We start from the raw sequence: 12445 nt of genomic DNA, 5'->3' as shown, positions 1-12445 counted from the left end.
GATAAGAATTATCTTGATGTGATAAATATGGAGAAAAGGAAGGAGAAGCAGGAAAGAGAAGCTCCGTGTGTCTTGTGTCATAAATTCCCTGTGCGTCTTAGCATCATCAGGGGTTTTTGCCTTTTAATCAAATTTGGAACATCGCACAAATTAGCTCTAACTATAAGCTTTATAAAAAAGGAAGGTTTTGAGTCTACTTTTAAACGAACAGAGCGTGTCTGCCTCCCTAACTGAAAGTGAGAGATTATTCCACAGCAGTGGGGCTTGATGGCTAAAAGCTCTGGCTCCTACTCTACTTTTAGAGACTTTAGGGACAACAAGTAAACCTGAGTTCTGGGATCGGAGTGCTCTAGTAGGTTGATATGGAACTAACATCTCTTTAAGGTAAAGAGGTGCCATATCATTAAGGGCCTTGAAGGTGAGGAGGAGAATTTTAAATTCTATTCTAGATTTAACAGGAAGCCAGTGTAGCGGTAATAAGCAGTAACATCTGCTGTTTAATTCATCAACGAATAGATAATTATATAAAAACAATATTATATAAATATGATAAAAAATTTAAATAATTTACAGACAAGAAATGAATCCATCATTAACAATTTTTATTATACATTCTATTCACTAATTAGTTTTTTTAAATTATCCCTCATTCATCTGAAATCGAGCTATTTATTTGTTGCACAGACATTTAAATGGTGACTTTTACAATTTGTTAATCAATGAAAAGCTTAATAATCAGTTGCTTTTTATTTGCAGCTTTCTTATGCAACGGTTTCTCAGCTTGTTCACTGTGTGTGTGTGTGTGTGTGTGTGTGTGTGTCTGCGTGTGTATCATCAGAAGGTGCTCACAAATGTCTGTTCTAGTTTCCAGTGGTTGTGGTCACTGAGAGACCATTAAGAACAAGATGGCCGCACCGATGTACCAAAGATATTTCAGCTTTATTTATGTACAACAGGAGGAAGTGGAGCCAAGTGGTACATCTTTATTCACAGTCAAATAAATATATAACTTAGTGTAATTCAGGCAGAAGCAACAAAAGTCATTAAGTCCCCAAAAGAACACAATTTGATGGAGATTAAATTGTAAAATGTACGATTCAGACAATATATAAGGCGCAGACATTTTCCAGATCGCCTTTCACATTTGAAGAAGCAGTGGGAGAATGTCCAGAACAGGAGCCTGTAGAGCAGCAGATACAGTTGTGGAAAAGGCAGTTCAGTCTGAAAGCAGCTATGCAAACAATTGTAAACCAGATTATTAAGAAAATTGAATTATGTTGTATGCTTATATGCTCTGAGTCTGTAGTTTGCATTAATCACTCGGATTTCCACATTAAAAAGAGCCAAAATAAAAACACGGTGAACACTATGACGTAGAAAATGAAGAAGACTTTGTTGACTCTTTGCAAAAGGGACGGATGGATTGGATGGATGGACTAATGGCTGTGGCTCAGGGGGTAGTCCTTGTGGGAGGAGCTTTGTCCTTCTTGGTCCTGCTTGGACACGTGGAGAAACATCACAGCTGCCTCAAAAACTACACATGCACCAACATCACCACAGCGATAAACGCTTTTACACGTTCAGTAAACCTCAGTGCACGGAAATAAGGAATAATACCTGCAAGATAACTTAAGGAGAAGTTGCTGTGACACCGGTCAGACGACGCTGATCCCCTGATTTTTCCTCACTATTTCCTGTAAGTCAGGATATTATATAACTTCATTCTCAATCCTCCAGGCAAGTGGGGACATGACAAATTTATGGGAATAAATTATAAAACATTAATCTTCATTTGAAAGCTCTCGCTTCCTAACCACAGACAGGATGAGTCTAATGTGAGGCATATAGATAATGCACATAAATGGCCACCAGATATAATGTGATTCTGTGATGTGAGAGACAAACAGAGAAAACAGACCAATGCAGCCTTCTTGGACTAAACAACTATAATGACAACTTACCACTTCTAGAATGGCATAGAGCAGCAAATCCCAGTAGACCTTTGTGGGCGTCTTGTAGCTTTTAACAGCTCGGTTCATGTAGAACATTTTGGACCTTTGGCAATTTCCTATTGTTTAGAAATCGATAATCGATCTCTTTTCTCGTCACTTTAAACACTCAAAGTGCTTTATGCTAAAAGTCACATTTACACACACTTACAAACAACGCTTGTCTATTATGCATCATCCCCAGAGGCACATCTGGGAAGGCCCACACCGGCAGTCCTGCTCGAACCACTTACCTTCCGTCCAGGGGGACGACCCGCTTCACCCCCTGAGCCGCAGAGGACCGCCGCCCCTAAAGAACACGCTTCAGTGTTGTAGGTTTTATCTGTTGCATGTTTTAAATGGTGCCTATAAAGATATTATTCAATCAATCAATCAATCAAATTTTATTTGTATAGCCCATATTCACAAATCACAATTCCTCTCATAGGGCTTTAACATGGTGTGACATCCCCTGTCCTAAACCCTCAGCAAGAGTCAGGAAAAACAAAACAAAAAAAACTGTTAACAGGGTAAAAATATGTAGAAACTTCAGAGAGAGACACATGTGAGGATCCGTCTCCCAGGACAGACAGAAGTGCAATGGGTGTCAAGTGTAGGAAAACATCAAGATTAAAGTTTTTAAGCAGCATTGATAGGGTAAACATTTTGAAGGATAACTTCGATACGGTATGTCAAGTCTATGGTCAGCAACCATCAGGATCATGATCCACCATCCTGATCAGAGGCCACTTTAGTCCACAGTCATCGTCCACGGCCGCTTATTAGGATCCATCATGGGCTGCCGCCTCGGTCCTGGTCCACCGCCATCCGATGCCAATGCGACGAAGGATCCGCCATTCCCTCTACGATCAGCCCGCACGATATAGAATCCGCCATACTGGATCCAGCATTGCGACCTCTGATGCGCGATCCACAAATCGTAATCCATGGTACGAGCCACAGAGGCCCTGGATCTGCGGGAGATAGAGCAAAGGGATTCCGGGGAAGGGGGACAGGGATGGAGAAGAGGAAGGAGAAGCTGGAAAGAGAAGCTCCGTGTGTCATAAATTCCCTCTGCGTATTAGCGTCATCAGGGGTTTTTGCCTTGTAATCATACAATGATACAGGCCGAACTTGGGGGTACACTGAAGCTCAAGGTAAATCTGACTGGCTACTGGTTTGTATGGTAGTACGATGAAAACCATGTGGCCCACTCAGTAGATCAGACATATATACCTCTATGCCTTTTTTGAACTAAACGCTTCCTATTTTAGAAAATAGAACAAGTTACGTTCTGCCGCACTAATTAGCTCTAACTACACGCTTTATCAAAAAGAAAGGTTTTCAGTCTACTCTTAAACCCTATTATTGGGTCCCGTTCAAAATATCCTCACTAGTTTAGTTGATCCTCTGACTTTTACCTGTAGCGCCACCATGACGTTTGTGGTTATACGCAGTGTTTGTGGTGACGTAGATCCATAATGAGAAGGACGGATGTTGGCGATAGCGACGACACTACCCCCAAATAAATGTTATCATTAAATTCTACATGTTTGCTACGTCCACGTCAAACTAATACATGTTGTTCAAAGCTAAACCAGCAGCTTTCTCTTGTATTTTTAACAGTTTTGTATTTAACTGACAGGAAACAGTATTGATTTTTATAATGCAAAGTCTTTATTTAAATGTTTGCTCCTCTCTGTAGAAACACCCTTCAACCCGACAGCTTGTTCTGGTTTCCAATTAACCCAATTCCTAGTCTCCATGTAATTAAACTGTGCGAGGAAGCACCAAGAAAAACCCACATAGACCCGATAATCAATAATTTAGTTTGAGTTCATTTAAAAGGCTTTATAGAAAACACAAGGCGCGGCCGGAGAGCAAACCAAAGAGCACGGACACTTCAGCGGCCAAGACGAAATCCTGCGAAAAACTTAAAAACTGCGAACATGTTTAGAAAGTACAAGAAACTATGAATATGTGCACTTTAATGAAAGTCGCCTTTTCCATTCCTCTGTTTGATTCTTCATCTCTGGGTTTATCTGCAACAAAAGATCCAGATAACACTGATTTATGCATCAGATATTTTCACTTTGTCGATTGTAATGAACCTCTAATGAAGAAATAACTACAAAAACAGACCTCTTCAGAGTCACACACGACAGGAACCTTTTAATAATGAAGCATTAGTCCGAACTGACCACAGATGAGGAAGAGAGCAGTTTCAATTAAAAGCTGTTCACAGCGAGGCCTGTGGATAATAAGGATAACGTGGATAATGAGCATCGACTCAGACGCCACAGGACTCACCTGAGAGGAGGAGCAGGAGGAGGAGGACGCCACCGAGCATCACTGGCCTCAGATGCATCAGAGTGTGTGAGACGCTTGTGCAGCAAACGCTGGAGGCAAACTGACCAGATGTGTTGACACTAGTGGGACACTGGAAGTGGGCGGGGCAAAGTGAGGGACCATTCCTCTCTCTCATACACTCCCACACACAGACACACACACATATACACACACACACTCACACACACTTTGGTTCATTTGTGTGTCGGGTCATTTGTTTTATAAAGATGAACAACATGACTACTCCCCCCAAAGCGTCTTGATTGCCCCCTGGTGGCTGGTTGTATAATAAACCCTGCCTCCTCCGTGTTAGTGGACAGGACTAAAACTTCAAAATACACGTTAAATACATTTCTCCTGGTTTTAACCACCTCCGCAGTGGAGGTTTATGTTTTCGTCTATGCTTGTTTGTTTATCAAATAGCAGGATTAAGCCGAAACTATTAGTTACCATGAACCTTGGTGGAGGAGACACAAAAGATCCACATCAGGGGGTTAGATCCAGGAGTATTTTCACTTTATTTAATGTTATTATAATCGCCGTTCTCCTATAGGGAATGATAAAGAATCAGACATGTTGAGGGGACAGATACCTATGGACTGTTGGGCCTTTGGCATTGGTGCGCACTTATTACAAAGTCTGTTACATGACAGGACTTTTATTCAATGTAAGCAAATAGCTAAATACGATTATTTTTAAGATGCAGAAAACAAGGAAAGACTCATGTTTTATGATTTTACCCGCACCTGAGAGAGCATGTATGATGCAAATCTGTTTACATTGGCATGCTTATTTGTTATATTATGCATGTTACATTTCAAATATATAAATCTACTGCTCAATGGTAGAATATAATTCGGTAAAGGTCCAGTGTGTAAGATTTAGGTGAAAGGAATCTATTATAATTGGTAATTGAATGTAAAATAATCCTTTACCCTAGAATGGGTAGGTGATGTGATGGGTATTTAGCTGCAACATGACACTTCACCACCAGATGTCACCAAATTCTACAAGCCGAACCTTTAATGCAACTTGAACTAGATGTGCAGGTATCATCAGTATATAGCGTTATAATTAATGTCCTGTGTTCCAGTTGAAGAACATACAGACTAAAAACAGCGTGGCAGCTGTGAGATAGAAAGCAAAGAAGACTTTGTTGATGATTCTAGTTTTTCTGGTCCAGTATCCGGGTTTCCCGTCCTCCTTCCTGTTGAGGAGCAGAGTCAGAGTCTCGACCGCCTCCCTCAGATCATCGGCGAGCTTCTCAGCGCTCGGGGACTCGTCCGTCATCCGGCTGCTGCTGAGCTGAAACCGGGATTATTTGAAAAGTATGATTTATTATCATGAACCCAAACATATCGTCAGCTATAAGGTTTGACGTACAGATTTCTCAGTACAGTAGAGAGGGATGGCAGATTTCAAAACGACTTATTTGTTCTAACTCAGGTAATTTAACCTAAAACCATTTTGAATTTGTTTTGTGTTATGTAGCTGGAGCGGAGACTGTAAATAAAGATGGATGTCAGTCATGATAGGTCATTTATTTGTGCTTTGACCTTTTTAGTTTGGTACATGTCCCATCTGCTAACATGGAGGAGACAGGGTCTGTGTCACTGTTGGAGAGTCGTCATGTCGTCCATCTTTACTTACAGTCTATGAGTTCAAGGCTTCATATGTAAAGTGTTATGAAATCCAAACCTTCAGCCGTTCAGTTGGAGTTTCATCAGCAGAAATATCACATCGACTCCATTTCTTCTCTTCTGGAAGAACATATCCGACACAAGAAAGTGATTATTAGCAATTACATAATTAACTAGAATGTCAGTGAAACCTCCACAAAGGTCCAAAATTCACATTCACATGAAATATTTACAAATTACAAACACTCATAGATATCAGTTTCCTAAATCTAACTGACAGCAGCTGGAGCAACGAGCTGCAGGTGTCCAACTGTCTTCAGGGCTGAAAACATGAATTCAACCCACCGTCTTTTCACAGTGACCTTAGTGGAGACACTACCTGTGCAGATATTCAAACCTTCAGTGAATCTCACCTTCTTCACAGTTGTGGAAGTTGACTTGGCCTCGTTTGTCCTCCTTCAGGCATATGTCTTTTTCCGCTTTGTCCTCCTGTGGTGCCGAGTCTTTCGCCATCAGGTACATCACCACAATCGTCTCCAGGAGGCTGAGCATCATCAGACCGAAAACCCCAATGCAGTAAAGCGCTGAAGAGAGAGGGCCGCGTCATATACACAGATTAATAACTTCAAACTGGATGAAATGTGTCCAATTCTCTATCCCTGCAAAGCCTTTACCAATGAGAGGGATCCTGTTGGACGAGGCCGGCAGGATATCGTTCAGGATGAGTTGCAGCACGGTGACGGCGAGCAGCACGGTGACCTTGAAGCTCAGCTTCTCGCCGCCGTTGTCTGAGATCAGGAAGGAGGCCAAATCCAGAAACAGGAAGAAGAGGACGGGCAGAAGGAAGTTGACGATGTAGAGGATGGACCTCCTCTTCATGTTGATCTGTCGTTCAAACATCGGTTAGTTGATCTTCCAGCTCCTGCGAGTCTGAGAAAGATTCAACTGCAGAATCTCGTTCACAGCTTCCTGCAACAATCTGCTCTTGCTTTTTATCATGTTGAGTGACAGCTGTTTATTTCTAGTTGTGGTAATTCTGCAGCTGGTGCTTTCTAAAAGAGTCATGTTTAACGAATGGAGATCAAGACGATGTGTAACATTTCAACGAGAGCGTCGACTGCAAGGACAGAAAGAGACAAAAAGGTAAAGACGCAGTAGAGAGAGAAAGTGCCGCTCATAAAAAGTAGACAATATCTAAATATCCTCAAAGTCTTGTTTCTGCTGCACTCCAGTGGTATTTGTCCTCCAGCACAAGATTACCTCACTGTTGTGTGTGAGCTCAGATGCATCGGATCCTACGTGACTAATGGATGTGCCGGTAACACAATTCATCCTACAACTATTGGGCCTGAAGTAAACTGCAGCCTGTGATACTTACAGTGTAAATGATGACGTCAAACGAGTTGATGGTCTCACTGCAGACCTTTATGTCGTTGAACAGCCACTCGTACTGCGTCCGCATCAACTCCTTGGATTCCTCTGTGGCCTCTTTAGAGCTGGAGTTGTAAAAAATATGGATTTCCTGAGCTGAGATGGAAGATAAACAAAAAGTTGTGATTAAACTGTCATAAAACTGTGACAGTGGCAGATTAAGAAAGAAAATATGTAAAATAGGCAGTGGTGAGATAAGTACTCAAACCTTTTACTCAAGTAAAAGTACAAATAAACTCTGTCAAATTGCCTACAGATTAAACATGTTCAGTTGCCTTATTTCTTTAATGCAGAAATTGTAAAACTCATCCTATTAATAAAGAATCCATCAGAAGATGATACTGGAACCACTTAGCATTACACATTAGTTAAAGTGCCTCTGTAGTAGTGTGTGTGTGTGCATGTGTGTGTGTGTGTGTGTGTGTGTGTGTGTGTGTGTGTGTGTGTGTGTGTGTTTGTGTGTGTGTGTCAGTGTTAATTTTGGCAGCTATTTTTGATTTAGTTTTAGTCTTTTGACGAAAATGCATATTAGTTTTAGTCACATTTAGTCATTTTTATCCTTCTTAGTTCTTAGTCCTTCTTCGTTTTAGTCGACGAAAACAAATTAGATTTTAGTCTAGTTTTAGTCACATTTAATAGCCACATTAAACTCCTTCTCTTCCCTTCTCAGGTCCAGGGACCCCCTGTGTTGTGTCTACAACTGCATACTAGTCTAGCTTTCAGTACTTAGGTTGTCCATTAGATGTCCCTCCTAGGTCTATAGCAGGGGTCGGCAACCTTTACTATCAAAAGAGCCATTTTGCCCCCTCTTCCACCAAATAAAATTTGTCTGGAGCCGCAAAACATATTTGATAACAAAGCTGATAAAATGTTATATAAAGTTATACTATACTAATCTGTAGATTATTGCATTTATGAAATTATAGAACAACAATAAAGAAAACATTTTATTTATTTTTACCTGTTACAACAAAGGGAAACACCAAATGCTTATGAAGAGGAGAAGAAAATACACAGGCAAGTGTAGGCCTACTTTGAAATAAATTAAACACAGAACTATGTAGGGTTATTTGAGTCATCCCCATATTTGTGGGAAATGTATGAAATAAGAAGTACCCTATTTTGAAATAAATAAAAACATATAGCTGCAGCCTATATATTTTAGTTGGCGTTGGCGAAATGTGAAAACAAAAAGTGAAAGCGAATCAGACCGGAGGAGGAAGCTGGAGCTCGGTAGAAACCAGCTGCAGCCTCTGCTCTGATCCAGAAGCTGCGGCGCTGATCTCAGAGCAGCTGAGACCAGAGAAACTCTGTGTTTTCACTGTTTCCATAGTTAAGAAGCAACCGGTGAGTCAGTGACCGGCCTGCTTCATGTGAACGAGCTCTGATCTCACTGTGTCTCTCTGAGCGAGTGCGCTGCGGCAGGGGGCGGAGCCTCGGGACCGGTGCGCACACACACACACGCACACACACACACACAGACACACACACTCGCCGCTCCGGGTACTTCATGACGGCCTGATACGATTATGTTTTTAAAAATTGTTGTGACTTAGTCAACCGCCAACATTTTCGTTTCGTCTCGTCTCGTTAACGAAAATTAAAATAGATTTCGTCATAATTTTTATTTTCAAAGAATCATTTTGTTACGTCTTCGTCTCGTCATGGGAAAAGGGGCGTTAACGAATATTTTTCGTTATCGTTATCGTCAACGAAATTAACACTGGTGTGTGTGTGTGTGTGGCTCACCAGGGTGGATGATGGACCTGAAGGAGAGGTTGCAGCTCTGAGTGTCGAAGGGGAACTTGTAGACGTGCATCCTGCAGGTGCTGACCAGCATCAGGTCGTTCTGCACATGGACCAGTCCGTCACTGTTGATCGTGAGGTGAGGACTCGGAGGAGCTCGATCCTTTTCTGTCCTGTAACACACATCATAGATATTATGGTCTGTTTTATTTAAAACAACTCAACAGTGACAAAACACTCATGAATCCAACCACTGTCTCAGTATGAAATCAATCTGCCACTTACATCTCTTCAATGATGAGATCCGGCTTCCATAAGACTTCATTGGGAATAGAAATATTTTCAATACCACAGAAGTCATCGGGATTCCATGAAATGTGCTGACTCTCCCACGTCTACACGGGAAAAACCAACAGCAAAGTCGAGAACGAGCAGAGAGGGAACATAACGAGGGTAGGGAGATCTGAGTTTCCAACAAAGAGAGGATAAATAAAAAAAGAAAACTCACCATGAACATCCAGACATATGGAATGAAGGTCTGGTCAGTTTCTCTCTATATGAAGAAGCAAAATCATAAGTATGAAGAAGCAAAACGATCATAAAAATGCATTTTTAAACAGAAAGCTGCTTATTGATGACCAAACAAAGGACAACTAAAACCCTGGGAAGTATAAAACAGTTCCTGAAACAAAAACACACTCACCACGTCCAGGATGGCGTAGAGCAGAATGTCCAGGGAGACGTTGGTGGCCAGTCTGTAGTCTTTGACCGGCCGGGTCATGTAGAACAGCTCATTGTTTTTGCTTAAGTTCAGGTGGTTTAAAACATCCTGGTAACTGCACAGTTTCTCCGAGGACGCCACGTCCACGGCTGAAAACAGGGAGACAGAAAGAGACACATTGAGCGAGAGAGAGATGATGTAAAAATATATTAGAGAAACATTTTCTGTTTTGTTTGTGTCAACCAGGGGCGTTGTTAGGGCGTTGCTGAAGCCCCCCTAAAATGTTCTTCAGCCCCCCCAAATAATTATTGGGATTTTTTTAATTTTTTTTTTTTACATTTATTTTTTTTAAATTAAACTATTGTTTTACACATGGAAAAGTTATTTATAACTCTAACATGCTACGTATGTGAGTGCGTTTCTGGTTTGTATGTTTTCTCCCCCTTCAAATTACAATCCAATAGCCTCTCATCATACTTAACAATAAAAGACCGGGCACTAGGACCTTGGGGAGTCTGCTGCGCTGGCTTTCTCACTCTGCCAAGTAAGGTCTCTCATCAAGAGAGCAGGATTACAGCCAAGGAGTTTAGCTCATAGTAAATGATGCACAAAGTGAAATTGTAAGTACAGGTAGTTACAGAATGTGGCTATCTGTAGTTGTTAAAGATTGTTACCTGCTTAAATTTAGGTTTACTTGAAGCAAATGAAAGGGAATATTGTAATGAGCTATGTTAACACTAAGCTAGCTAGCTAGCTATTTTGTTAGAAAATGTCTCCAGTGAGCGGGAATGGAATGCACTGAACATTCATGTTTTATCAATGGTATGACTATGGCCATGGAAACATGATTACATTTTCTAAAATCTCCTGTGCATTGGATTCTATTTTTGAAATAATTTAAATGTAGTTTTGTGTATCTTATTCCCTTCTGCTCATAATACAACAAATAAACAACTCAGAAGTTGACACTGGCAGGTCCATTCTCCATCCATTGTGTGTGGTCCCTTTAGAAGTAGGATTTGGGAGTGACGCGGATATGAAAACTAGTATATCCGTCTTTCCTTTACAAGCAGGAAAATTATTTCTCTCTATTTGAGAAAAGTTCATATTTGTGTTGTCACGCTGCGCGCGCAAACATTCAGCATCCTTAGAGGCTAAGCCCCCCCTTTCTTTCAATCCTAGAAACGCCCCTGGTGTCGACATTCATTGAATTTGCTGTTTTGTTTGAATGTTTATTTGTGTAGAAGCATGAATCACAGCTGAGTTTACTGTTTTACACTGGAATCCGAGTGCAACCGCACATTTTGTGCACAAGCAGAGAAAATCTAAGCACCAGCAGGGACTCTGATTGAAAACATCACTGAATCTGAACGTGGGATTAATAAGTCCTGCTCTCAAACGGAAAGACAAGGCTCTTTAATAAAGATAGGGGAAAAAACATATGTTATTTACAATTCTTCTGCATATACAGGCCTTTAAAATACATCAAATGACCACAAAAGTACAGTTAATATGGTCAAATCTTCTTAAAAAGCTGTTTCAGTTTAAGTTTATATGATGCACTTAGAGTTTTGCCGGAAAATATTCGTCCCCGGACAGAAAAGAGGTGTCTGTCCAAATGAGGATTATGAAACTTTTATCAAACTTCCGATAACGGTCCATATAATAATCACCAGCTCACAATAATGGATGTTCGCGACAGGTGGCAAGGCAACTGACCACAGAATAATTTTGTTCTCTGTCTAAATAGCTTCTCCATTTGAGATCCATCTGTGAGACACAGACTAATGCATGTTGATAGAATCCTGGCAAAGCTGCACTCAGTCTAAAAAACTCTGATTCAGACAAAGCACTCGCAGACTTTTAATTCAATATTAATTGAAGAGTGATATTTGATCCGACTGCAATAGGAGAAGTTACAGTTGGAAGTTGATTTGTCCAGATGTATTTAGTCTCTGACACTCTGGAGGCGTTATCTAGCGGAACTCAAAATATAAAGTAAATTTAAAAATATCTAATAATTGAAAAATGAAACAATGCTAACATTTCATTAAAAATAAAAAAATGTAATCTGTTCTATCGTGTATAAAACAATTTCCTTAATCTTGCATCATATTTGAAAATATCTTAAAAGAAATACAAAAATATACATATTATATTATATGATAAACAATTATTGGTATTATATAATAATAACCAAATAATACACTATGCACTATTATCATCTTTTTCTGGTTATACTTTACATTAGAGCTGAAAAGCCTGACACTGACTTTGTAGAGTTCAAAATGACATTAAAACTTTAAAATGTCAAGGAATGAACTCTTCAGCAAATTGTTCTTTAGACTGGATTCAGAAAACTCACCGGAGAGGACGAGCAGGCAGAAGAAGCCGACAAGCATCATGAGTCCAGCAGCAGAGGAGCAGGACCTTGTGGGCGGAGGTGTGAAGGCAAAGTGTCCAACAACTTTACTCTGCAGTCAAAACTCCAGCTCGTCTCACAGGCAGAGGAACAGACACACTGAGAGTCCAGCACTTCCTTTTATTCTGTCTTGAATCTGGAAAAAACC

General features: G+C 40.5%; 1 pseudogene; it reads right to left on the bottom strand.

The window, feature by feature from the left end:
- Nucleotides 1–5411: 5411 nt before the first annotated feature.
- Nucleotides 5412–12280, bottom strand: LOC133028177 (5-hydroxytryptamine receptor 3A-like; annotated as a pseudogene).
- Nucleotides 12281–12445: the final 165 nt, after the last annotated feature.

The sequence above is a fragment of the Limanda limanda genome, chromosome 21, assembly GCF_963576545.1.
Source record: "Limanda limanda chromosome 21, fLimLim1.1, whole genome shotgun sequence".
NCBI lineage: Eukaryota > Metazoa > Chordata > Actinopteri > Pleuronectiformes > Pleuronectidae > Limanda > Limanda limanda.
Note: the sequence above shows the minus strand (reverse complement) of the source record. Positions and strands in the feature narration are given on the sequence as shown.